Here is a 25,317-nt window from a genome sequence, read left to right on the forward strand (position 1 = left end):
AAGAAGTTACTGTTATCCGAGCAGCACTCTGCATAGCTATTTTGTATGTGTGCTCCTGGGATCACAGAAGCAGTACAGCAAGCAGAGGGTGTAAACCTACATAATGTTTGGTTTTATTGGTCAGGCATCGTCCGATACCGTGGGCTCAGAGTTAATTTTATTGGAACCTAATGAATCTGTTCTCCAACACTGATAAGTCAGTGCCTGGCAGGCGTCCTCATAGTATTCTGGTGAAATTTTATTTTACAACACCACAGCATTACTCAACGCCACAGCATTAGTCAATGCCACAGCATCACTCAATGCCACAGCACCACTCAACGCCACAGCACCACTCAATACCACAGCACCACTCAACTCCACAGCATCACTCAACGCCACAGCATCACTCAGTGCCACAGAATCACTCAGCACCACTGAATGCCACAGCACCCCTCAATGCAACAGCACCCCTCAACGCCACAGCACCACTCAATGCCACAGCCCCACTCAACGCCACAGCATCACTCAATGCCACAGCATCAGTCAACGCCACAGCATCACTCAGCACCACTCAATGCCACAGCACCACTCAACACCACAGCACCACTCACTGCCACAACACCACAGCACCACTCAACACCACAGCACCACTCAACGCTACAGCATCACTCAACGCCACAGCATCACTCAGTGCCACAGAATCACTCAGCACCACTGAATGCCACAGCACCCCTCAACGCCACAGCACCACTCAATGCCACAGCACCACTCAATGCCACAACACCACTCAATGCCACAGCACCACTCAGCGCACAACATCACTCAACACCACAGCACCACTCAATGCCACAGCATCACTCAGCGCACAGCATCCCTCAATGCCTCAGCATCACAAAACGTCACAGCATCACAGCATTACTCAACGCCACAGAATCACTCAACGCCACAGCACCACTCAATACCACAAACACAACAATGATGGACAGAATGTGGATCAATGTCACACATTCACCCCAGTCCAAAGATCTGGGCCCAAATCCATCGTTTTTCCACTCCACACCACCCTGGGTTAGACAATGGCGATATGCAAATCAGCGCTGACCCTGTGCCCCATGGGAACAGTCCAGTCCGAACTACAAAAGCCATGTCCTTCCCAGAACGGAAACAAGCATCCGAGGACCGGCCCGGTTTCGAGGTAACACCTCTCTTCAGCCCGGCTAGCTTGATTCCAGTGGTGTGGAGTGCCTGGGACTCACGTCTGAGCATCCCCAGTACACTTAGAGCGGTAACTGCAAACACAACAATGATGGACAGAATGTGGATCAATGTCACACATTCACCCCAGTCCAAAGATCTGGGCCCAAATCCATCGTTTTTCCACTCCACACCACCCTGGGTTAGACAATGGCGATATGCAAATCAGCGCTGACCCTGTGCCCCATGGGAACAGTCCAGTCCGAACTACAAAAGCCATGTCCTTCCCAGAACGGAAACAAGCATCCGAGGACCGGCCCGGTTTCGAGGTAACACCTCTCTTCAGCCCGGCTAGCTTGATTCCAGTGGTGTGGAGTGCCTGGGACTCACGTCTGAGCATCCCCAGTACACTTAGAGCGGTAACTGCAAACACAACAATGATGGACAGAATGTGGATCAATGTCACACATTCACCCCAGTCCAAAGATCTGGGCCCAAATCCATCATTTTTCCACTCCACACCACCCTGGGTTAGACAATGGCGATATGCAAATCAGCGCTGACCCTGTGCCCCATGGGAACAGTCCAGTCCGAACTACAAAAGCCATGTCCTTCCCAGAACGGAAACAAGCATCCGAGGACCGGCCCGGTTTCGAGGTAACACCTCTCTTCAGCCCGGCTAGCTTGATTCCAGTGGTGTGGAGTGCCTGGGACTCACGTCTGAGCATCCCCAGTACACTTAGAACGGTAACTGCAAACACAACAATGATGGACAGAATGTGGATCAATGTCACACATTCACCCCAGTCCAAAGATCTGGGCCCAAATCCATCGTTTTTCCACTCCACACCACCCTGGGTTAGACAATGGCGATATGCAAATCAGCGCTGACCCTGTGCCCCACGGGAACAGTCCAGTCCGAACTACAAAAGCCATGTCCTTCCCAGAACGGAAACAAGCATCCGAGGACCGGCCCGGTTTCGAGGTAACACCTCTCTTCAGTCCGGCTAGCTTGATTCCAGTGGTGTGGAGTGCCTGGGACTCACGTCTGAGCATCCCCAGTACACTTAGAGCGGTAACTGCAAACACAACAATGATGGACAGAATGTGGATCAATGTCACACATTCACCCCAGTCCAAAGATCTGGGCCCAAATCCATCGTTTTTCCACTCCACACCACCCTGGGTTAGACAATGGCGATATGCAAATCAGCGCTGACCCTGTGCCCCATGGGAACAGTCCAGTCCGAACTACAAAAGCCATGTCCTTCCCAGAACGGAAACAAGCATCCGAGGATGCTCAGACGTGAGTCCCAGGCACTCCACACCACTGGAGGCAAGCTAGCCGGGCTGATGAGAGGTGTTACCTCGAAACCGGGCCGGTCCTCGGATGCTTGTTTCCGTTCTGGGAAGGACATGGCTTTTGTAGTTCGGACTGGACTGTTCCCATGGGGCACAGGGTCAGCGCTGATTTGCATATCGCCATTGTCTAACCCAGGGTGGTGTGGAGTGGAAAAACGATGGATTTGGGCCCAGATCTTTGGACTGAGGTGAATGTGTGACATTGATCCACATTCTGTCCATCACTGTTGTGTTTGCAATTACCGCTCTAAGTGTACTGGGGATGCTCAGACGTGAGTCCCAGGCACTCCACACTACTGGATGCAATCTAGCCGGGCTGATGAGAGGTGTTACCTCGAAACCGGGCCGGTCCTCGGATGCTTGTTTCCGTTCTGGGAAGGACATGGCTTTTGTAGTTCGGACTGGACTGTTCCCATGGGGCACAGGGTCAGCGCTGATTTGCATATCGCCATTGTCTAACCCAGGGTGGTGTGGAGTGGAAAAACGATGGATTTGGGCCCAGATCTTTGGACTGGGGTGAATGTGTGACATTGATCCACATTCTGTCCATCACTGTTGTGTTTGCAATTACCGCTCTAAGTGTACTGGGGATGCTCAGACGTGAGTCCCAGGCACTCCACACCACTGGAGGCAAGCTAGCCGGGCTGATGAGAGGTGTTACCTCGAAACCGGGCCGGTCCTCGGATGCTTGTTTCCGTTCTGGGAAGGACATGGCTTTTGTAGTTCGGACTGGACTGTTCCCATGGGGCACAGGGTCAGCGCTGATTTGCATATCGCCATTGTCTAACCCAGGGTGGTGTGGAGTGGAAAAACGATAGATTTGGGCCCAGATCTTTGGACTGGGGTGAATGTGTGACATTGATCCACATTCTGTCCATCACTGTTGTGTTTGCAATTACCGCTCTAAGTGTACTGGGGATGCTCAGACGTGAGTCCCAGGCACTCCACACCACTGGAGGCAAGCTAGCCGGGCTGATGAGAGGTGTTATCTCGAAACCGGGCCTGTCCTCGGATGCTTGTTTCCGTTCTGGGAAGGACATGGCTTTTGTAGTTCGGACTGGACTGTTCCCATGGGGCACAGGGTCAGCGCTGATTTGCATATCGCCATTGTCTAACCCAGGGTGGTGTGGAGTGGAAAAACGATGGATTTGGGCCCATATCTTTGGACTGGGGTGAATGTGTGACATTGATCCACATTCTGTCCATCACTGTTGTGTTTGCAATTACCGCTCTAAGTGTACTGGGGATGCTCAGACGTGAGTCCCAGGCACTCCACACCACTGGAGGCAAGCTAGCCGGGCTGATGAGAGGTGTTACCTCGAAACCGGGCCGGTCCTCGGATGCTTGTTTCCGTTCTGGGAAGGACATGGTTTTTGTAGTTCGGACTGGACTGTTCCCATGGGGCACAGGGTCAGCGCTGATTTGCATATCGCCATTGTCTAACCCAGGGTGGTGTGGAGTGGAAAAACGATGGATTTGGGCCCAGATCTTTGGACTGGGGTGAATGTGTGACATTGATCCACATTCTGTCCATCACTGTTGTGTTTGCAATTACCGCTCTAAGTGTTCTGGGGATGCTTAGGCGTGAGTCCCAGGCACTCCACACCACTGGAGGCAAGCTAGCCGGGCTGATGAGAGGTGTTACCTCGAAACCGGGCCGGTCCTCGGATGCTTGTTTCCGTTCTGGGAAGGACATGGCTTTTGTAGTTCGGACTGGACTGTTCCCATGGGGCACAGGGTCAGCGCTGATTTGCATATCGCCATTGTCTAACCCAGGGTGGTGTGGAGTGGAAAAACGATGGATTTGGGCCCAGATCTTTGGACTGGGGTAAATGTGTGACATTGATCCACATTCTGTCCATCACTGTTGTGTTTGCATTTACCGCTCTAAGTGTACTGGGGATGCTCAGACGTGAGTCCCAGGCACTCCACACCACTGGAGGCAAGCTAGCCGGGCTGATGAGAGGTGTTACCTCGAAACCGGGCCGGTCCTCGGATGCTTGTTTCCGTTCTGGGAAGGACATGGCTTTTGTAGTTCGGACTGGACTGTTCCCATGGGGCACAGGGTCAGCGCTGATTTGCATATCGCCATTGTCTAACCCAGGGTGGTGTGGAGTGGAAAAACGATGGATTTGGGCCCAGATCTTTGGACTGGGGTGAATGTGTGACATTGATCCACATTCTGTCCATCACTGTTGTGTTTGCAATTACCGCTCTAAGTGTACTGGGGATGCTCAGACGTGAGTCCCAGGCACTCCACACCACTGGAGGCAAGCTAGCCGGGCTGATGAGAGGTGTTACCTCGAAACCGGGCCGGTCCTCGGATGCTTGTTTCCGTTCTGGGAAGGACATGGCTTTTGTAGTTCGGACTGGACTGTTCCCATGGGGCACAGGGTCAGCGCTGATTTGCATATCGCCATTGTCTAACCCAGGGTGGTGTGGAGTGGAAAAACGATGGATTTGGGCCCAGATCTTTGGACTGGGGTGAATGTGTGACATTGATCCACATTCTGTCCATCACTGTTGTGTTTGCAATTACCGCTCTAAGTGTACTGGGGATGCTCAGACGTGAGTCCCAAGCACTCCACACCACTGGAGGCAAGCTAGCCGGGCTGATGAGAGGTGTTACCTCGAAACCGGGCCGGTCCTCGGATGCTTGTTTCCGTTCTGGGAAGGACATGGCTTTTGTAGTTCGGACTGGACTGTTCCCATGGGGCACAGGGTCAGCGCTGATTTGCATATCGCCATTGTCTAACCCAGGGTGGTGTGGAGTGGAAAAACGATGGATTTGGGCCCAGATCTTTGGACTGGGGTGAATGTGTGACATTGATCCACATTCTGTCCATCACTGTTGTGTTTGCAATTACCGCTCTAAGTGTACTGGGGATGCTCAGACGTGAGTCCCAGGCACTCCACACCACTGGAGGCAAGCTAGCCGGGCTGATGAGAGGTGTTACCTCGAAACCGGGCCGGTCCTCGGATGCTTGTTTCCGTTCTGGGAAGGACATGGCTTTTGTAGTTCGGACTGGACTGTTCCCATGGGGCACAGGGTCAGCGCTGATTTGCATATCGCCATTGTCTAACCCAGGGTGGTGTGGAGTGGAAAAACAATGGATTTGGGCCCAGATCTTTGGACTCGGGTGAATGTGTGACATTGATCCACATTCTGTCCATCACTGTTGTGTTTGCAATTACCGCTCTAAGTGTACTGGGGATGCTCAGACGTGAGTCCCAGGCACTCCACACCACTGGAGGCAAGCTAGCCGGGCTGATGAGAGGTGTTACCTCGAAACCGGGCCGGTCCTCGTATGCTTGTTTCCGTTCTGGGAAGGATATGGCTTTTGTAGTTCGGACTGGACTGTTCCCATGGGGCTCAGGGTCAGCGCTGATTTGCATATCGCCATTGTCTAACCCAGGGTGGTGTGGAGTGGAAAAACGATGGATTTGGGCCCAGATCTTTGGACTGGGGTGAATGTGTGACATTGATCCACATTCTGTCCATCACTGTTGTGTTTCAATTACCACTCAATACCACAGCACCAGTCAACGCCACAGCATCACTCAACGCCACAGCATCACTCAGTGCCACAGAATCACTCAGCACCACTAAATGCCACAGCACCCCTCAACGCAACAGCACCCCTTAATGCCACAGCACCACTCAATGCCACAGCCCCACTCAACGCCACAGCATCACTCAATGCCACAGCATCACTCAACGCCACAGCATCACTCAGCACCACTCAACGCCACAGCACCACTCAACACCGCAGCACCACTCACTGCCACAACACCACAGCACCACTCAACAACACAGCACCACTCAACGCTACAGCATCACTCAACGCCACAGCATCACTCAGCACCACTGAATGCCACAGCACCCCTCAACGCCACAGCACCACTCAATGACACAGCACCACTCAATGCCACAACACCACTCAACGCCACAGCACCACTCAGCGCACAACATCCCTCAACACCACAGCACCACTCAATGCCACAGCATCACTCAGCACACAGCATCCCTCAATGCCTCAGCATCACTCAACGTCACAGCATCACTCAACGTCACAGCATTACTCAACGCCACAGAATCACTCAATGCCACAGCATCACTCAACGCCACAGCATCACTCAGCACCACACAACGCCACAGCACCACTGAATGCCACAGTATCACTCAGCATCACTGAACGCCACAGCATCACTCAGCACCACTGAAGGCCACAGCATCACTCAGCACCACTGAAGGCCACAGCATCACTCAGCACCACTGAACGCCACAGCATCACTCTGTGCAACCATTCAACAACAACTGGTTCTAATATGTTCTCTTAATGTTTCAAGCTTTATTACAAATGTCACACAAAGATGTTAATATTTCACTGCTGTTCTTGGATTTTCATCACAATAAAATACAATGAACATAATCTTCCCAAAAGTTATTTACAAAAGATTAAGCTATTGCCATTATAAATTACAATAACTTTTATTTAAGTATTAAATAATTTTTTTTAAAACCATTGTTGTTTGTAATATTAATACATCTAAGTCATGTAAATACAATACATATTGCATTACAAATGCTGTAGGTGTCACGTTTGCGAAAGTTGAAACTATTGGCATTGTAAATGACAAAGCTATTAATTTCGCTATTTTCAAAACCAACACATAAATAAAATATTGGTCATTTACAATACCAATAGCTCAAACTTTCCTAATGCGAGACCTATTGCATTGCAAATGCTTGTTGTCGCTGGTCTTCTTGTCACTGTCAACAGTCTCTTTTGGTTAGTCTTTTTCTAAGGCCAGCCTTCCTCTGTTGATGCATGATCTTTAGAGATGCTTGTAATTTCTAGCTTGAAACAAAGCTGATTCGCTTTCAGAAGAGGAGCTTTCTTTGTCAGTGTCGCTCTCCAGTTCCTGCAACCCTGACTCTGGCATACTTGATTAATCAACTGTCCAAGAGTTCTCGCAGTCTCTGAGAATGGGTATTCTTAACCTAGAATTTGGGGTCACAGTTGTGACTGGGATGACAACACTGGCGTCTGTCTTTCTCCCCCTTGTTGGGATTCCGCTGTGGGAGACTGTGAGCTCTCCAACCAGTCTTATTCTCCTTCTTCACATGCCTCAGAAAGCCTAGGAGGACTTGAGGAATTAGTGGGTGTTGTCTCCGCTGTGCATGTGTGTAAGTAGGAAAACCCGGGGCATTCATTTAGGATGCCACTGGTTTTAGCACAGCACAAAATGGAGGGTGTGAAAAGACGATCAACCAGAGATGGGGATGCCCCAGAAAACCGAAGAAGGTATGGTCCCCTTGGAAGGACTACAGAGGTGATGTGGGCGGTAGGAGTCCGAAGCGGCCATTGAGACGAGGGTGCACTCAGTAGGGCTAATCACACATCTATTGCTCCGAATTGCTTGTATTAAGTATGTAACCATATGACCACTGCCAGCATGCCTTTCTCATGCCTGCTATTATTTTTTGATTTCTGGTTGTATCTAAAACCAATAAAAATATATATATTTTATAAATGGAGGATGTGGATATCTACCTCAGAGAGTGGAATTGCATTTCTTGCAATCCTGTGACTCAAGAGCGAAGACCCAGACACTGAACTGAGGAGGATGGAGACAAGGCTACCTTTAGTATTTCCATGAAGATTTTGGGGGCAGATTTATCAAGACTTTGCACTGTCGTAAAGTAAGGCAAAGTTATGAAAAGCAGCACAATATCCTCAAAAGGGCATTTACTTTACAGAGAAACACTGGAAAGGTGCCTTTTTCCAATGCAAACGGTGCTTTGTGCCATTTTACATCAAGAAGGCATTACATGGATGGTCATTGGGATTTCCAGAGCAAGCCCCCATGTTTTTGGGCGCAAAGCCCTATCTACTAAAATTGTTAGACTGGGCTTTGCATCACAAAATAACAACTCCTTGAGGCTTGTGCAAAGTTGGAGAAACATTTATTTTTCCAAACAGTTCACCTATTGCATGTCTGCTGCTCTGTACAGCACACACCCAATGTGTGACAAAAATTGCCCAGACATAAGATTTCAAACTGGAAATGTATACTTCTAGTTTAAGATCCTATGGTAAACACCACACTCACACCTTCACAGCATTGTGCCAAAGTGTCTGCATGGAGCCAGGTAGCCTGTTTTGCACTAGCGAAGGGGTAGAGAGCATCAACAGTTCATACTTTGTAAAAAGTGCTATGCACTTCTCTCTCCCCTAGCACAACGCAGCACAGCAACTTTAATTGCTTTTCTGCTAGCCCGAAGTTTCAAGCCCCTTTGTCTCTTTCTAATTGCTGCTACAAGGAGGATGATGATAGCCAGTTGCAAAGAACTCACAATTAATTTTCTCCATGTGTTGAGTACTTCTGCGTGGAGCCTGCCCCAGTGCTATCTGGATTGAGAAGTATCACTTTACACAAAGGTTATGTCTGGAGAACAGCTTGGAAATGCCATTAGAAAGAGATCCAGTCCAAACTGGTTCTGGTCTCGAAAAGGGTTATAAAAGTGATATTCAAGCCAAACATGGTTTTTGTTCCAAGTTCTCCTTGACTTAGGAAGGGAGTACTCCACAGGGTACTTGAATAGCTACTCTGCAACCAGGGCTGGTGACTGCTTTACAGCCATACTTTTGGGAGGGATGCCACTTGAAGCAACTTAAAACTGTTGGAAGAGCTGAGTGTTCACCCAAAGAGCCTAGCAGCCTGCCTCCCTTCTGAGGAAGGGAAGGAGTTTGTCTGACCCTCTAGGAAGAAAGACTGTCCAGAAGAAGAAGCCTGCATGCTTCCACCATATGATGCCCAGCAGAAGCTGACGATGAAGTTAGCTATCCAAGAGTGACCTGTGGTGGACAAGGGTTCCTGGTCTCTCTGTGCGGTTCAGGAGATAACCACCAACACTGTACCTGGTGCACTGCCTCCCACAGGACTGGCCTCCAAACCTTGTCCTAAAGTGAGGTGGCTGCCTCGGCTTTCCCGGTGGAAGAAGAACCAAGCCATGAGATTGAGTGTGTAACCCACTTCCACCCCACGGCCTGGATCACTGCTAACAAACACAGGTGAGCTATGGAGCTTAACCGATGCATAATGCATTAAAAACCATAAACAGTGCCGCAGAGATGCAAAAGGGTGGACCCTTAAAAAGTTTTTTAAGGACTTCTTTATGTTCACCTGATCTACTTGATCCACATGTGACCAATCGTGACCCTCTGAAAGTGTATGATTATAGTGTTAGTGTATGATGACTGCTTGACAGGCGTGAAATCTGTACAGTGGACCTTGTGTTGTTCTGAGTTTACTTAGTTAATAAATGTGTCAGGACAGCATTTGACTGTTTACTTTTTGAGATGTTATGTAGTAAGGATTGTCACTGTTTATTCTGTGTGCAAGCATGAGTTTATGTATGTCCGTATTGTCAGAATAATCTAGTGCCTCCGAGAGCTGAGGCCCTCTGTGATGCAGAAATAATAAATACTTATTTTTGGCCTGGAAAGGTTCTGCTTTATTACTCATGCAAATGTATATTCCACCCTGGACTCAGTATTTCAAAATGACATTCAGAATACAGGGAGATCCCCAATAACTTATCTTTCAAGGTCTGTCTTCTTTAGTCTTGCAGTGCCTCCAAGGAGACACTTACATTGTTGTAGTGTAATATAAAATATTGCACTGCACCTCTCTTTCTCAATAGAATGATATGCTTCTAGATCTCCAAAGTGTGAGTTCTACAATAAAACTCGTACAAACATAATAAAGGTAACACAGGTTTTATTATATGATGAGTGTGCATCTTTTTATAGTGCATTATATCCTATGGTGCTTGTAGTAAGGAGGTCGAGATACTCACCACGTGTGAACGAGTAACCAGACCACCAAACACTAAATCAGGCCCTAAGTGTTCTACAAGGCCTTACACTACTAAGCAAGGTGATTTTAATAGAGGTTTTTCCGTTTTCAGCCCAGATCATTGAAACACGTCCTTGACAGTTCATGTTAGCTGACATTTATGTCCCTACTGAGAGCAGCCCTTACAAAGGGGTGGAATATTTCCTTGTCAGACTCTCCTGCAAAGGAGGTTCTTATTAGTCGTGGAAAACTACCTTATGATAGCTTCTCCAGATCTATTGTAGCTAATGCTCTGCACGGATACTGTCCATGAATGCACATCAGCAGCCATTCCTTTGCGGTAGGGTCAAAGGTCAGGAATGGGGGCAGTGACACAATCCAGGAGGGACAAGCGTCGTTAAAAAACCATCACTGCATACTACTCATTTTCTTAATTAGTTATTCTCAGCAGTTCCCGATTACCAAATAGGCAAGGTAGGCACCGGCCTATGGGCCCCACTCCTTTTAAGGGCCCGTGACAACGGCTCAAAATAATATTGATTTGATCTTGAAAGAAACTTACAATCAAGCTTTCTTTAAATTGTTACCAAAAGATAGAAAAAAGTAAATGAACTCAAAAAATGAAAACTTTACAATAAAGACTCCATTGAGAAAATACTGTATCATTGTACCCATTAACAACTTAATGTACATAAACCAGAGACACTGCATCAGACTCACATAACAGTTTGTCTCTTAAAGTCTAATCTTTTGGCAGCTGTCAGTTTGTAAAAAAAATCTGGTGCAAACTACGTGCTTTTTGTAATGTACAGTAGTGATGGTCATTACCATCTAGCGGCCAGAGTATAAGGAGATAATTTGCGAGGGGGGCCGAAAATGAGTTACCCACACCTTTGCCCCATGTCAGGGTACTCTGCCACGTTTGTGTCATGCATCAAAGATGTAAGTGGCTCTTTGTAGTGAGAGAGTGCATCGTATGAGATCCCGTTTACTCTTGCATGCCAGTTGTTACTTTGCAGTTAATTACTTCAGAAGTTATCACATTGCAGTGTTTACATCAGGAGGGACTTTACATCGCATGTCACTAGATCAGAAGTACCCATACATTGCATGCCTTTAATTTGCAGTCCTTTATTTCGCAGGTAAGTGGGTTATTTTCTACCCCTTAATAATTAATTTACATGTAATAACAGTATTCAATCAAACAGTATTTGTAAAGCACAGAACTGTCACCCATAAGGGTATCTGGGAGCTGGGGGTGCCGTGTCTCCATCCAAGAGGCAGGTCTTGAGATTCTTTCAGAAGTCAGACATGGAGGGCGATGTTCAGAGGTGGGGGGGAGGGCAGGTCCTGGCGGCAATGTAAGAGAAGGAGTGGCCCCCGCTGCAGCTGTAATGGATGCGGGGAGTGTGAGCAAGCGAGGCAGAGCATAGGTGTCTTACAAGGGGGTGGAAGCTTAGTCGATGGTTGATGTAGGATGGTCCTTGTTTGTGTAGAGCTTTGTATGCATGTATGAGGATCGTGAACCGGCATCTCTTCTGGATGGGTAGCCAGTGGAGGTGTCTGAGGTGAGTGGTGATGCTGGTCCATTTGGGGAGGTTCAGGATGAGCCTGGCTGCTGTCTTCTGTGTGGTTTGGAATCTTTTGAGGAGCTGGGTGGAAATTGCAACATAGAGAGCATTGTCATCAGGCCAGTGAAAAGGGACTGCATGATGGTCCTTCTGGTGTCGGTTGGGTTCCATCTGAAGTACCGGCAGAGCATGCAGAGGGTGTGGAAACAGGAGGAGGTGACTGAGTTGACTTATCGTTTCATGGTCAGTTGGCTGTCGAGGATGTTTCTGAGGTTACGTGCATGGTCTGTCGGAGTGGGTGTTGGTCTGAGTTCTGCTGGTTACCAGCTGTGATCCCGTGCGGGGGTGTTCTTTACGAAGATCAGTACTTCTGTTTTGTCTGAGTTTAGTTTGAGGCAGCTGTCTCTCATCTACGTGGCAATGTCGGTCATGGCGCTGTGGGGGTCCTCGGTGAGCGAGAGGATCATTTGAAAGACAAGAAGAGAATGCGGGCTGTTGCTTGGCAACCTTACAACAAGAGGCAGGCCAGCAGGTTAAGGCAGGGGAGCTGTGACCAGCCCAGGAAGTCAGGCACTGAGAGAGAGGAGAGAGAGACAATACATAATGAGTAACTGTGTAATATGATAACAAAAAGATGTGATGTTCTGCAAAAGGAAAGCCTTTTTAGGCCGCAAAAGTCAGCTACTTTAGATCCTAAAGGCCATCCTTTGTCTGGATGTACGTACACTCACCCACAAGTTACAGGCTTCATCATCAAATCGTGTTTTGCGTTGGGTGGGGGATGCAATATCCAGCGGGCTTCTTCTGGAGCTCTTTATTGGAAAACTTTTTTTACTTTCATTCGTAGATCACTAGGATTAGATGGTGAAGTACCATTTTGTACTACTTAGGCCTACAGGTTCCAGTGAGTTACCAATCTGGGCATTAACATGTTCCCAGGGTGTGCATTTACAGCCCCCACATCCCACATACACTTATTATAGCACTTCAATTTTTATCATAGCTCCTTGGCTAAGCTCAGAAGCAGATTACAGGCCTTTGCGCCCACCCCCCAATGGGCCATGTTAAGTACTCTGCTCCCCAGCAGAGTGATTCAAGTTCCCATACAATAGGGCAATGAACCCTTTATGGCCCAGTTCCTAGAAAAAGAAGATGTAGGTAGGAAATCTGCATCTGATAAATAGCTAGTCATGCTTCACCTGACTGGGACAGACCAAACCCACTGGAAAATAGGAGGAGGGTCAGACATCTAGAACCAACATAGGTGGCAATTGACATATGGGTTAGTCCCAGAATGCAGTGCAGGAGGGGTGGGACCAAAGTGGAGTGGAGGGATGATGTGGCATCCAAGGATTGGCCTGGTTTGCCTGGCTCCTAGAACTTTCCACTCCCACTTAAAAGGCCCAGCATAAGGAAAAGACAGTTGAGAAGACACTCGAGTTGGGAACTACTACTGGAAAAAGATGCCCTGATAGCAGGAGAAGCCACTGAATGCCCTGAAAGACATTAACATCAGCTGCCAGACAGAACTAGTATGAGTCTCCTTAGGGCTAGTGGCCCTGGCCCCCATTTGCCCCTTGATAACCAGTTGGGAGAATGAACCTGCTAGGGGACCCAGGATTGTTCTCCTAGGACTTTATGGACTGGTCCTGTACTCCGCTGACCCACCCGTGATCTTCAAGAAGCTAGGAGGCTCTAGGATTGGGGAGTGCAGCAGTGAGATTGATTTGCAGTCTGGTTGCGGTGGGGCTGTGCAAGATGCCACCACAAGCAGGAAAAGGGCACCAAGATACAGGCAGAAGACATGTCTGGGCTCTGGAGCAGGTAGAGCCAGAAAATTCAGCTTCCCGTGCAAAGAGCCTCTTTAGAGTCCAGGTGACCTCAAGAAAATGCTTCCAGTGGCTAGGGCTGACCACCGGGAGTAAAAGAAGCACCACCATGTCAAAGCTGGTCTACCGAGATCAGAGAACTGGGCCTGCAACATCTGGCCCTTCAGGGGAAAAGAAATGAAAAACCTAGAGCATGGTGCTCCACCCGATGTTCTAAAATTGCCCTGGAGTGGACCAGGGTGAGGGGGTCAATGCACCCAACTGTTAAATTAAATTAATTGTCCCTCTTTCTGGTGGAGAAGGCGGGTGTGGGGCCCCGTGCCCCATAATAATAATTTTCCTGGCAGCCAGCGCATACATGCTACTGTCCCAGGACCCCATCCCCTTGACATGGAATCCTTGGCTGGGCATGTTGCAGCCCCCGTGCCCGTCTCTGGGCTAGGTGGTTGGTTGTGCCCAGCACCAACATGGCTGCTCCCATATTAGAAGAACTTGCTCCAGTCATACAGTGCTGAAAGAGAAATGCAATGTCCCAAGTGTGGCCCAGGTGGCGAGTGTGTGTGAAGAGTAGATGGCTGGGAACAATTGAATATACTCCCTCGTAGCCTGCCAATACCTTACATCAGAACTAAACATTTCTAAAAAAATGTCTCTTATATTTGCTCACAACAGCGACACTAAACATAGGATTTTTCGTATTTTTATTATTTCATTATATCATATGTTTTATACCATTTCAATTTTCATATCTTTTATGTATATATTTTCTTCATTCAAAATATCAAAACAGATTGTAAAAATTCATACAAAAACAAAGTGTATCAGAATTATTAGATACAGTTTTATATAACAAAATCAATTCAGTAGAAAAACAACAGCCCCTTGATTGACTTCAATAAATACAATCATACCACAACCATGCAAACACATCCATACCATCACAACAATTCATACAGTCAGCATCTGTACAAGGTGTCGGTTATGTATGACCAACAAACCTCTGTGACCAAGAAGATATTAATATTTGGAGCACAAGGCTCAACAAGGGGTCGACGCGCGTTTCTGTGGTGTGAGAAGGATAGTTAGACCACCTTCATCAGGACCTTCCCAGATATCCACATCATTATCACAGCAACCAGGGGACCTAAAATACAAGAAAGTCACTTGTTGTGAGTACTATCAGTAAATAGTTAATAAATTATTATTTGGACAAAACTGAACATACAGTAAAGACTGTTGGTCATAAGTCACCCTTACAATTTTACTGCTCCCACTACTTACAAATGGGGCCCAAAACAAATCATTCAAACCAACATATATTAAACATACAAAGTGTGAATAGTGCTTAGATGAGTCTAGACTTAGAAAGACTCCAGAGTACCAACCACCAGTATTAAAGATAGTTCTCACCATCATATAGTAAAAATAGGCTCCAGAGTACCAACCACCAGATTTGAAAACAACTCTCACCATCATACTATGATCAACTGTGTCTTAGGAAAAAAGTAGGAAAGTGAGCCCTGTCATCTGTAGTCAATGTATTTATTCTGTGACCCTATATTAGATGAAGTCACATAATTATTCACAAGAACCGCAAATAGGGGGATTTCTTAGAGATTATCAGCCGACAATTATTCATGTAATCTTTTATTCATAGACAGAGTCCTCCCTTATGCTAAGCAACCTCTGTGTCTGTGTACATAGCAAAATAAATCATTAGAAGAGAGTATCTAAAATGGAGGTTTACACATAGTTTAAGTTTAACCTACATGCCCTAGTCTCCTTACCAAAAATTGTTTTTTTAGTCAGAATCCGATTTTTCAATATCTTGTACCTACAGTCCAATACGCTAGAGGGCCAGGCTCGTCCTAAAAAGAGGGAAAACATCAACCTGTTATATGTTGTTTCTTCAAATGGTCCACGAGTAATCTCTTGCAGGTAGTCATAATTGTCTAACAAATTGGCACCAATACAGACCTAACTAATTTGAGCAAATATAACACTGGCCAGTCTTCTACATTCTTTTCAGTCTTTATTCCACATTATTGTTTAAATTTATCATTTTTTTGCTTTTTTCCATTATGACATACTTTGTCACTACACATCAACTTTTGGGTGCAGGGATAGTTCTATTTTTATGGAGATGAGTAGAGGTCGTTGTCGATCTTCCACCAATACAACATTCTGTGTTTTTTGACAAACAGGAGTACGGGATGACTTATAAGCCCATTAAGTCCGGTATATGTGATCGTAAATTATTTGTAGAGCCGGTATTTCATACTACAATATGGCACCCATTTTCAGTGAAGACACTGTCCTAATTCTATGGAGGTGACCATAGAGCCCTGTCGATGCCAATTCGACGTAATGTTTTGCGCCGCATGTCATCTAACTATGGGCTATTTAAAGCCCCGCTAGTCCGACATAACTGTTCACACCTGATTTGATTGCCGTGGGCCAGAGCGTTTGTGGATACCAGAGTCCACGAAATAGGTAAGCTTAGTAGCTGGGGGTCTTTTTGTTTATCTCCTCTGCTCCTCCTTTCACGGTGGTTACCATGACTCATAGCAGTGGGGGGTTTATGTTAATGACTAACTCCTTTTTGAGAGGAGAGACCCATGATAGTAGATACAGCGGTAGTCGGGATTTCATTATTCTCTAACGTGGGGCTGAGTTTTGCGCTCGCGTATCTATGATTGCAGTCGTTTATGGGCTATCACATGGATAAAAGTAGTCGGATGGTCATGTTCATGATGCACACCTCCTTTAAGAAGAGAAATTATGTTGGAAAGCCGGCATAAACGAAGCTGAGACTGCCTTAATATTTGAGGCGGTTTGGAGCCTGGCATTTAAGGTTTATTTGAGGACTGTTGTTTTTGTAGTCGGAACAATGCTTATGAGTAGTGGGGATTTTAGGCGAATGACTAGCTCTTTCATTATTGAAATGAGAGGGGGTCAAAAACGGAAACTTCGGGAGTTGGGACTGCCCTAATGAAGTTTGTTAGGGAAAGTACGATATCCGTGTTTTATCTAACTTCGGTTGCTCGCGATTAGGTAGCTAACTGACTGCCTTTTATTTTTGTCTCTTTTTAGTGGAATGTGTATAATCGTTTGAGCCAAAGCCACAAGAATAATGTGGAATAAAGACTAAAAAGAATGTAGAAGACTGGCCAGTGTTATACTTGCTCAAATTATTTAGGTCTGTATTGGTGGCAATTTGTTAGACAATTATTTCTACCAGCAAGAGATTACTTGGTGGACCATTTAAAGAAACAACATATAACAGGTTGATGTTTTCCCTCTTTTTAGGACGAGCCTGGCCCTCTAGCGTATTGGAGTGTAGTTACAAGATATTGAAAAATCGGATTCAGACTGAATAAACAATTTTTGGTAAGGAGACTAGGGCATGTAGGTTAAACTTAAACTATGTGTTAAACTCCATTTTAGATACTCTCTTCTAATTATTTATTTTGCTATGTATACAGACACAGAGCTTGCTGAGCATAAGGGAGGACTCTGTCTATGAATAAAAGATTACATGAACTGTTGTCGTCGGATAATCTCTAAGAAATCCCCCTATTTGTGGTTCTTGTGAGTAATTATGTTACTTCATCTAATATAGGGTCACAGAATGAAATACATTGACTACAGATGACAGGGCTCACCTCCCTACTTTTTTCCTAAGACACAGTTGATCATAGTATGATGGTGAGAGTTGTTTTCAAATCTGGTGGTTGGTAATCTGGAGCCTATCTATGTTTACTATATGATGGTGAGAACTATCTTTTATACTGGTGGTTGGTACTCTGGAGTCTTTCTAAGTCTAGACTCATCTAAGCACTATTCACACTTTGTATGTTTAATATATGTTGGTTTATTTATTTTATTTATTTATTTATTTTTTGCACTTGTAATGCGCACAGATACCCACAAAGGGTTTCCCGGCGCCAGGGCTAAGAGATCGAAACACAGAGAGCAGCCGCTGTCAATGACTACAATTACTTATTAAACAGCCAAGTTTTAACGTTTTTCTTAAAACTAGCGAAGTTGCCCTCTTTGCGTAAGGCTAAGGGGAGGGAGTTCCAAAGAACTGGTCCCAGATGGGAGAAAGATTTCCCCCCCATTCGGGCCAGTTTAAATCTAGGAACCACAAAAGTTGCTCCATTAAGAGAACGGAGATTACGTACAGGAACATGAGGTCTGACCAATTTTTGCAGATACTTTGGTGCAGTTCCTGCCCTGATCTTGAACATGTAAGTCAAGGCCTTAAACCGGACCCGATTCTCAACCTTCAGCCAATGAAGGTCTCTGAGGTGCTTCGAGATCCTTGCTGTCCTAGGGATCTTACATAACAACCTGGCTGCGGAGTTCTGGACCAGCTGTAGCCGCCTGGTTACGGCTAAATTGGAACCCAGGTATAAGATGTTGCCGTAGTCAAGCCTAGATGTAATTAATGCATTGACTACGGTCTTCTGGGTATCCACAGGCAGCATCCAGATAATCTTCCGCAGCCATTTAAGGATCGTGAAGCAGATACCAGCCACTTTGTTAGCCTGCTGTTTCATCGATAGAGAGTCATCGATGCACACCCCTAAATTTCTAACCTGGGTGGCCGGGGTGGGGAAAACGCCCAGAGAGGGCGGCCAATGAAAGTCCTGCCACAGATCACGATTTTTCCCCAGGAGAAGAATCTCCGTCTTCTCCCCGTTGAGCTTCAGCTGGTTGGTTGACATCCAGCTGAAGACTTCCTGAAGACCTAATTTCAGCACAGAAGGGGATGAAGAATCTGAGTTGGTAAGGGAAAAAATAATCTGCGAATCGTCCGCATAGGTCATGAGTTCAAGACCTACCCGCTCTGCTAAGTCAGCGAGGGGGCGGAGATACAGGTTGAAAAACAACGGGCTTAAAATTGAGCCCTGGGGCACGCCATGGGGTGACAAAAAAATGTCCGACTGGGCATGTGAGGACGAGATCTGAAACGTCCGGCTGCTCAAGTATGATCTAATCCAGTCCAGCGCAGTGCCCCCGACACCATCCTCACTCAGCCTGGCAAGAAGTCTGTCGTGTGAGATGGTGTCGAAGGCTGCGCTCAGATCGAGCAGGACGAGAGCAACCGTTTGCCCGTCGTCCAAGAGTCCCCTGATCTTCTCCGTGACTCCCAGGAGGGCAGATTCGGTGGAATGGCCTGCCCTAAAACCCGACTGGGAGTAATGGAGTAGGTTGTTATTCTCCGTGTACGATGAAAGTACACCGTGGATGTGCTTCTCCAGAATTTTAGAGAAGGCAGGCAGCAGGGATATCGGGCGGTAGTTTGCCAGTACCTCTGGATCAGCAGATGGTTTCTTCAACAGAGGGCTGACCATGGCGTGCTTCCAGGACGCCGGGACGGTTGCCAGACGGATGGAGGAATTAAGTGTCTCGGCAATAATCCCCAAAGCAGCATCATCCAGTTGGCTCAGAATGTTAATTGGAAGGGGGTCGCACGGAGAGCCCGATTTAATAGAGATAGTCAAAGATTTTAAGGTGTCCAAGGAAATATATGGCCAGGAGTCAAGCTGATTTCCTAATGAACTTTGTGGGGGAAGAACTTCCCTGTCCTCCCTCACCAGGGGATTAATATTAGCAAGAATAGTCTCGATCTTTTCCACAAAATACGTGGCAAGATCTTGACATTTTTGAGGGGTAAGTGGGGGTGCAGCCGCCATAGAGTTTGCTCCGGCTAAATCTTTAACTGTGTTAAAAAGAGTCCGTGCTTTATTGGCAGCAGTATTGATAGTCTCTGTTACATAGGCTGCCTTAGCTCTGGAGCAGGCCGTATGGTAGAGGTTTCTAGCTTTACGATACAATTCCTTTGTTTGAGGATCATAGTGCTTACGCCACTTCCTCTCAAGTCCCTTACACTTGGTTTTTTCCAGTTTCAATTTTTCCGTATACCAGGGAGCCGGGGGCCGATGGACATTCCCTCTACACCTGGTTGCGGGCAGACAGATGTCAACTGCTCTCTCCAACCAAGTGTGGGCTTCCAGCGCATTTGTTTCCATATCATCACCCAAGACTGGAGGGGATGCCTGTAATGCATTCTGCAATTCGGTCAGATCTATCTTTTTCCAATTTCTCATGAAAATTGGGGGCCGAGCAGAGCCTGGCATCTTAGATTGTGCAAGGGTGATACTGAAGAGCGTTAAAAAATGGTCCGACCAACAAATAGGGTCAGTTTTTAGCCATTTCAGTTCCTGTATGTTAGAGATAATGGGGTCCAACAGGTGCCCAGCTTTATGTGTGGAGCCCTCATTTCTCAAGAACATATTCAAGGTATTAAAATCCTCCAAAAGGTTGATGGCTGTACTATTAGATTTGTCCTCAAAATGGAGATTTAAATCCCCCAGTATGGTCAGGTTTTGGGCATTCAAAAAGTAAGGTGAAATGAGATTAACCAAATTCGCAGCCCACACACTGCTGTTTCCCGGGGGGCGATAAATTAAAAAAACAGAAAACATAAAATTGGGGTTCAGTGAAATTTTAAAAAATGCTGCTTCGCATCCAGGAATGTTGACCATTTCAAAATCACAATTAAAATCCCTATTGAAGATCACAGCGATACCCCCTCCTGCCTGTCTTTCTCTATCTACTCTAACAATAGCATAGTTGGAGGGCAGGGCAGCGGCTACATCGGGACCTGCACCATCATGTAGCCAGGTCTCCGTTAAAAATACCACGCATGGTTTTTCTTCAGCTAAGAGGTGGTAGATATCTGCTTTATGTTGGGGCAGTGATCTACAATTAACAGTATAAAAAGTGAAAGTGTGGGGATTTAAAACAGAGGCTTGAGTAGGTGACTTAGACTTGTGTAGCACCTCTGGATAAGGTTGTACATTAGTTAGTGCGAAAGCACAATGGGGACATGCATGTGTGCCCATTAAGGAAGGCCTTAGGACGGAACAGTTCCTGTTACTACTAGGGCGCAACGCCCGTAGCTGATCCGCTGAGAACCTACCAGCACCAGCGCTACGTGCCCTGTGACCCGGTCTGGCCCGGACGGGCACAGACGGGCTGGTCTTAGGCTCGTCTTTGGCGCAGTCAAAGGCGCCTACCCTGCGCGCCATCGCTGCGCGCTGGGGCCGCCGAGTGGCTAAATACTCGCCAGGAAGCGGAGGTCTAGAGCGCTAACCGCTCGACACTCCGTCAGGTGCCGCCCCTGTCCCGCCCTCGACAACCGCGATTGGCTGGAATGCCGGTTGCCTTAGAACTAGGCGGAAGCAGTCCACGGCTATCAGATATTGTCACTGGTGAGTGCAAGTATGTGCTCTTGTTAGTCAGAGTGAATTTAAAAACCACATATACACATCATCAGTACAATCTATTTTAAAAAGATAGCTTCAGCTCTATATTCACAGCACAGTGTGCGTTCTAAAATATTTATTAGCCTCTGAAAACAATTTGCATTCAAATGTTATCGTGCTCAGCGCCCAGCGGGGAGTAGCTGCCACCCACTCTTACCGTTTGAATGATTTGTTTTGGGCCCCCATTTGTAAGTAGTGGGAGCAGTAAAATTGTAAGGGTGACTTATGACCAACAGTCTTTACTGTATGTTCATGTTTGTTCCAAATAATAATTTATTAACTATTTACTGGTAGTACTCTCAACAAGTGACTTTCTTGTATTTTAGGTCCCCTGGTTGCTGTGATAATGATGTGGATATCTGGGAAGGTCCTGTTGAAGGTGGTCTAACTATCCTTCTTACACCACCGAAACGCGCATCAACACCGTGTTGAGCCTTGTGCTCCAAATATTAATATCTTCTTGGTCACAGAGGTTTTTTGGTCATACATAACCTACACCTTGTACAGATGCTGACTGTATGAATTGTTGTGATGGTATGGATGTGTTTGCATGGTTGAGGTATGATTGTATTTATTGAAGTCAATCCAGGGGCTGTTGTTTTTCTACTGAATGGATTTTGTTATATAAAACTGTATCTAATAATTGTGATAAACTTTGTTTTTTGTATGAATTTTTACAATCAGTTTTGATATTTTGAATGAAGAAAAAAAGAAATACATAAAAGATAAGAAAAATGAAATGGTATAAAACATATGAAATAATGAAATAATAAAAAGAATAAAAAATCCTATCTCTAGTGTCGCTGTTGTGAGCAAATATATGAGACGTTTTTTGAGAAATGTTTAGTTCTGATGTAAGGTATTGATAGGCTATGAGGGAGTATATTCAATTGTTTGTAGTTTCTTTCCCCTCTTCTCCTTAGCCAGAAAAGTATTTTTGATAGAGGGGGTCCCCTATTTTGCAGGAGTAGATGGCTGGGACCATGGAGGCATTGGGGGTTCCCCCGATAAACCTAAGGGTGTTGGTGCCCCACGCGGGATCACAACAATTAAAGACAAGCATTTGCAATGTAATAGGACTCGCATTAGTGAAACTTTGAGCTGTTGGCGTTGCAAATGCTAATGTTTGGTATATATTTTTGTGTTACAAAATATCCCAGCAGTAGCATAAGTAATAAAAGAAATTCTGCAAAGCAAGGAAAGGGTGGAGTACCACAGGCTGTTACTAGGTGTCTCTGTGGAGTTGTAAAGAGACCTCTATTAGCCACATAAGGTACTGCACCCATAATGCAACTATAAAGAGAAAGATTGCAGCTGAGCATAGATTTCCATTTGTGTTATTGTAAGTGAGATTTCTGTTAGCTTGCATTTTAAAAATGCATCATTGCTATTAATTTTTTTGTATAAAATGAAGCTCAATAAACAATAATGGCGCACTTTTAAAACGCAAGCTAACAAAGTCTCACTTCCAATAAAAATAAATAGAAACGTATGCTCAGCTGCAATTTTTCTCTTTATATTTGCATTAATGATGCAGTAGCTTATTTGACTCAAAGAGGTCCCTTTACAACTCCACACGGACACCTAGTAACTGTGGTACTGCACCCTTTCCTCGAGACCGGGGACACCTTATCATAGAAGTCCAAGAAGAGGAACTTATCAAAAATCAGACTGGGCTTAACTCATGCTGTGGCCATATGGGTTCTGCAGAATGCTATGGTTTAACACTCATACCAGGTGCTGTGGCTGTGCGGGATGTACAGAATGCTGTAGATTAACACACATACCAGGTGCTGTGGCTGTGTGCGTTGTACAGTATGCTTTAGTTGAACACACATAGCAGGTGATGTGGCTGTGTGGTTAAACATGGCGGTAGCCCGTCTTTTTTTCTATTTATTTATCTTTGTAGCCTTCGCCGCATGGCACGCTTTAGCTTTAACCATGTGAAGCTAAATCGTGGCATGCCACGAATCCTACAAATGTAAATAAATAGAAAAGAAAGGCAGACGCTGGCTGTATTTCTTATCTATTTATTTCTTTTTGTAGAATTCCTGGCACGCTGGGCTTTAGCTTTAAACGTGTGAAGCTAAAGCACGGTGTACCATGAATGCTACAAAAGTAAATATATAGAAAAGAAAGACGCCGGCCCTATGAAATAAATATTAGCAAGCAGGAGGGAGGAGGGAACGGAAAAGGCAGCTGCAGTCTGAAGAAAGGTTGTGTGGGTAAGTGGGGTCGGGGAAGGGGCTGTTGTGCCTGCAACTCCAGCGATGAGGAAGAAATCATTAACAAAAGAGTGCTCAGAAACTAAAAATAACATGTACTGAGTAAAGTCACATGTAACAGGGGCAGTCCTCATGGTTGGTTAAAACAGTAGAAAAGGAGGGACTAAGAAGGGACTACTAAAGACATTAATCAAAGAAAAAAAAGCATTTCCAAAAGACAGTCAAAGGAGCCAATTAAAAACAATGACGGAACATGGGCGGAGCTTAAAGCCTCTATCCTGAATACAGCATGTCTCGAAGAGACAGCGCAAGAGGTGCCTAGGTGAGACCTAAAAAAAAGAAATTAAAAGAATCATTGCTTTGTGGCTTCTCACTTTGGCCGGATGGGAAGCCACTCATTAAATAGTCATCACTGCCAGTGAGGATCACCCCATAATCCCCATAAGGGGGGAAAGATTGATTGTTGTTTGTAGTACCTCAAGGATGCACCGCCAACATTGTGGAAGCCAGTTTTTTTTTGGGGGGGGGGGGTAAAAGGGCAACAGGCCCTCAGGAATGTTTTGTGAAAAGTAACTCTACTTCTTCCAGGGGATTAAATCCCTGAACCTGGGAGAGTTTTACCTTAGTTTCTAGGCTGGAGCCTGTACGTTGTACAGAATCTCTGGAGTGCAGAGACCCCTTGTGGCTGGTCCTATTATTGCAGTGGCAGACTAATAATAGTGATAAAAAGACTCGTACACACATGTATCACATTAAAATGCTTTATTTACAATGTTAATTTTGACAATGTAACAGTTTATCAATATAATAAAAGTTTTTGACTATAAGTACTAGGCTCATGATTTTAATTGTGGTGCAATGTTGAATTATAACAGGTGGATATCTTTTACTAATATGGTCATACTCTGACAAAGCCAGGGGCCTGCCTTATTGATAATGACACCCCCTTATATTGTGATGTTGCTTCTGGTGTGGGTAGTGTGGGTATGGGCTTTAGGACCCACTAGGGGGGTAATGGGAGAGGCAGATGTCACCGAACTAATTTTCATCTACCTGTGAACATATTTGAAATGTAAGGTGTAGTTTCTTACACAACACTACCACTTAACCTCAATCTATTATATCTGGATCAACATGTTTCTGTATATATTGCAGTATTTTATTTCTTTGTTCCATTGTTCTGTGTTGCAGGCAGAGTTACAGGATGTGTCAAATGATTTGTTTACAGAGAGCAACCACAGCAAGGAACTAAAGAGAGAGCTTCATGGCAAAACCTCTGGAATTCTCACAGTAGGACCCCAGGAAGAAAGTGATAGCACATCCTTAGCCCCAAAGGCAATTGCAACCTTGAGCAGCTGGGGGCTTGCCTGGTACCCCTCTGTCCTTTGCATGAGGTATGACTTCTGGACTATGGGATCCAGATGAGGGGTGAAATCCCAAACGTTGTAGCATCAGCTACAGTGTAGTCCTGGTGTTTGTTGGCTAATTAGGCAAGCAGCCAGAATCACTGGTCGCCCTTGGATCATCTGTATATTAACCCATTACCTTGACTATTCATAGTAAACCTTCAGCAAATCTTTCTCCAACAAGAACTGGTGTGATTTCATTTATTGACTTAGGGTCTTTACTCCTTGTGAATACATTCATCCAGCTTACACTGTCTGTGTGGCTGGCTAAGGGTAATTGTCGCTATGAGAAAATGTGTACACTTTGGTCAATGAGCTTACAGGTTGAAAATTCAGCCCTGTTCGTGAAGTGTTGCTTCATTTTTGACCGTCCTATATGAAGCATTTTAACACTATTCCAAAGTGTATTATGAGACAACCCCCAAACGTTTTGACTGCTGTTCCTGCAAAGTTGGTGTATTGTGTTTCTCCAGTCCCACACCGGTTCCTTGCAGCCTGTAGTCTCTTTCACAGTGTGCAGGACATCTCAGTGCAGCCAGCCT

Source organism: Lissotriton helveticus, chromosome 9 (genome assembly GCF_964261635.1).
Source record: "Lissotriton helveticus chromosome 9, aLisHel1.1, whole genome shotgun sequence".
NCBI classification, from domain to species: domain Eukaryota; kingdom Metazoa; phylum Chordata; class Amphibia; order Caudata; family Salamandridae; genus Lissotriton; species Lissotriton helveticus.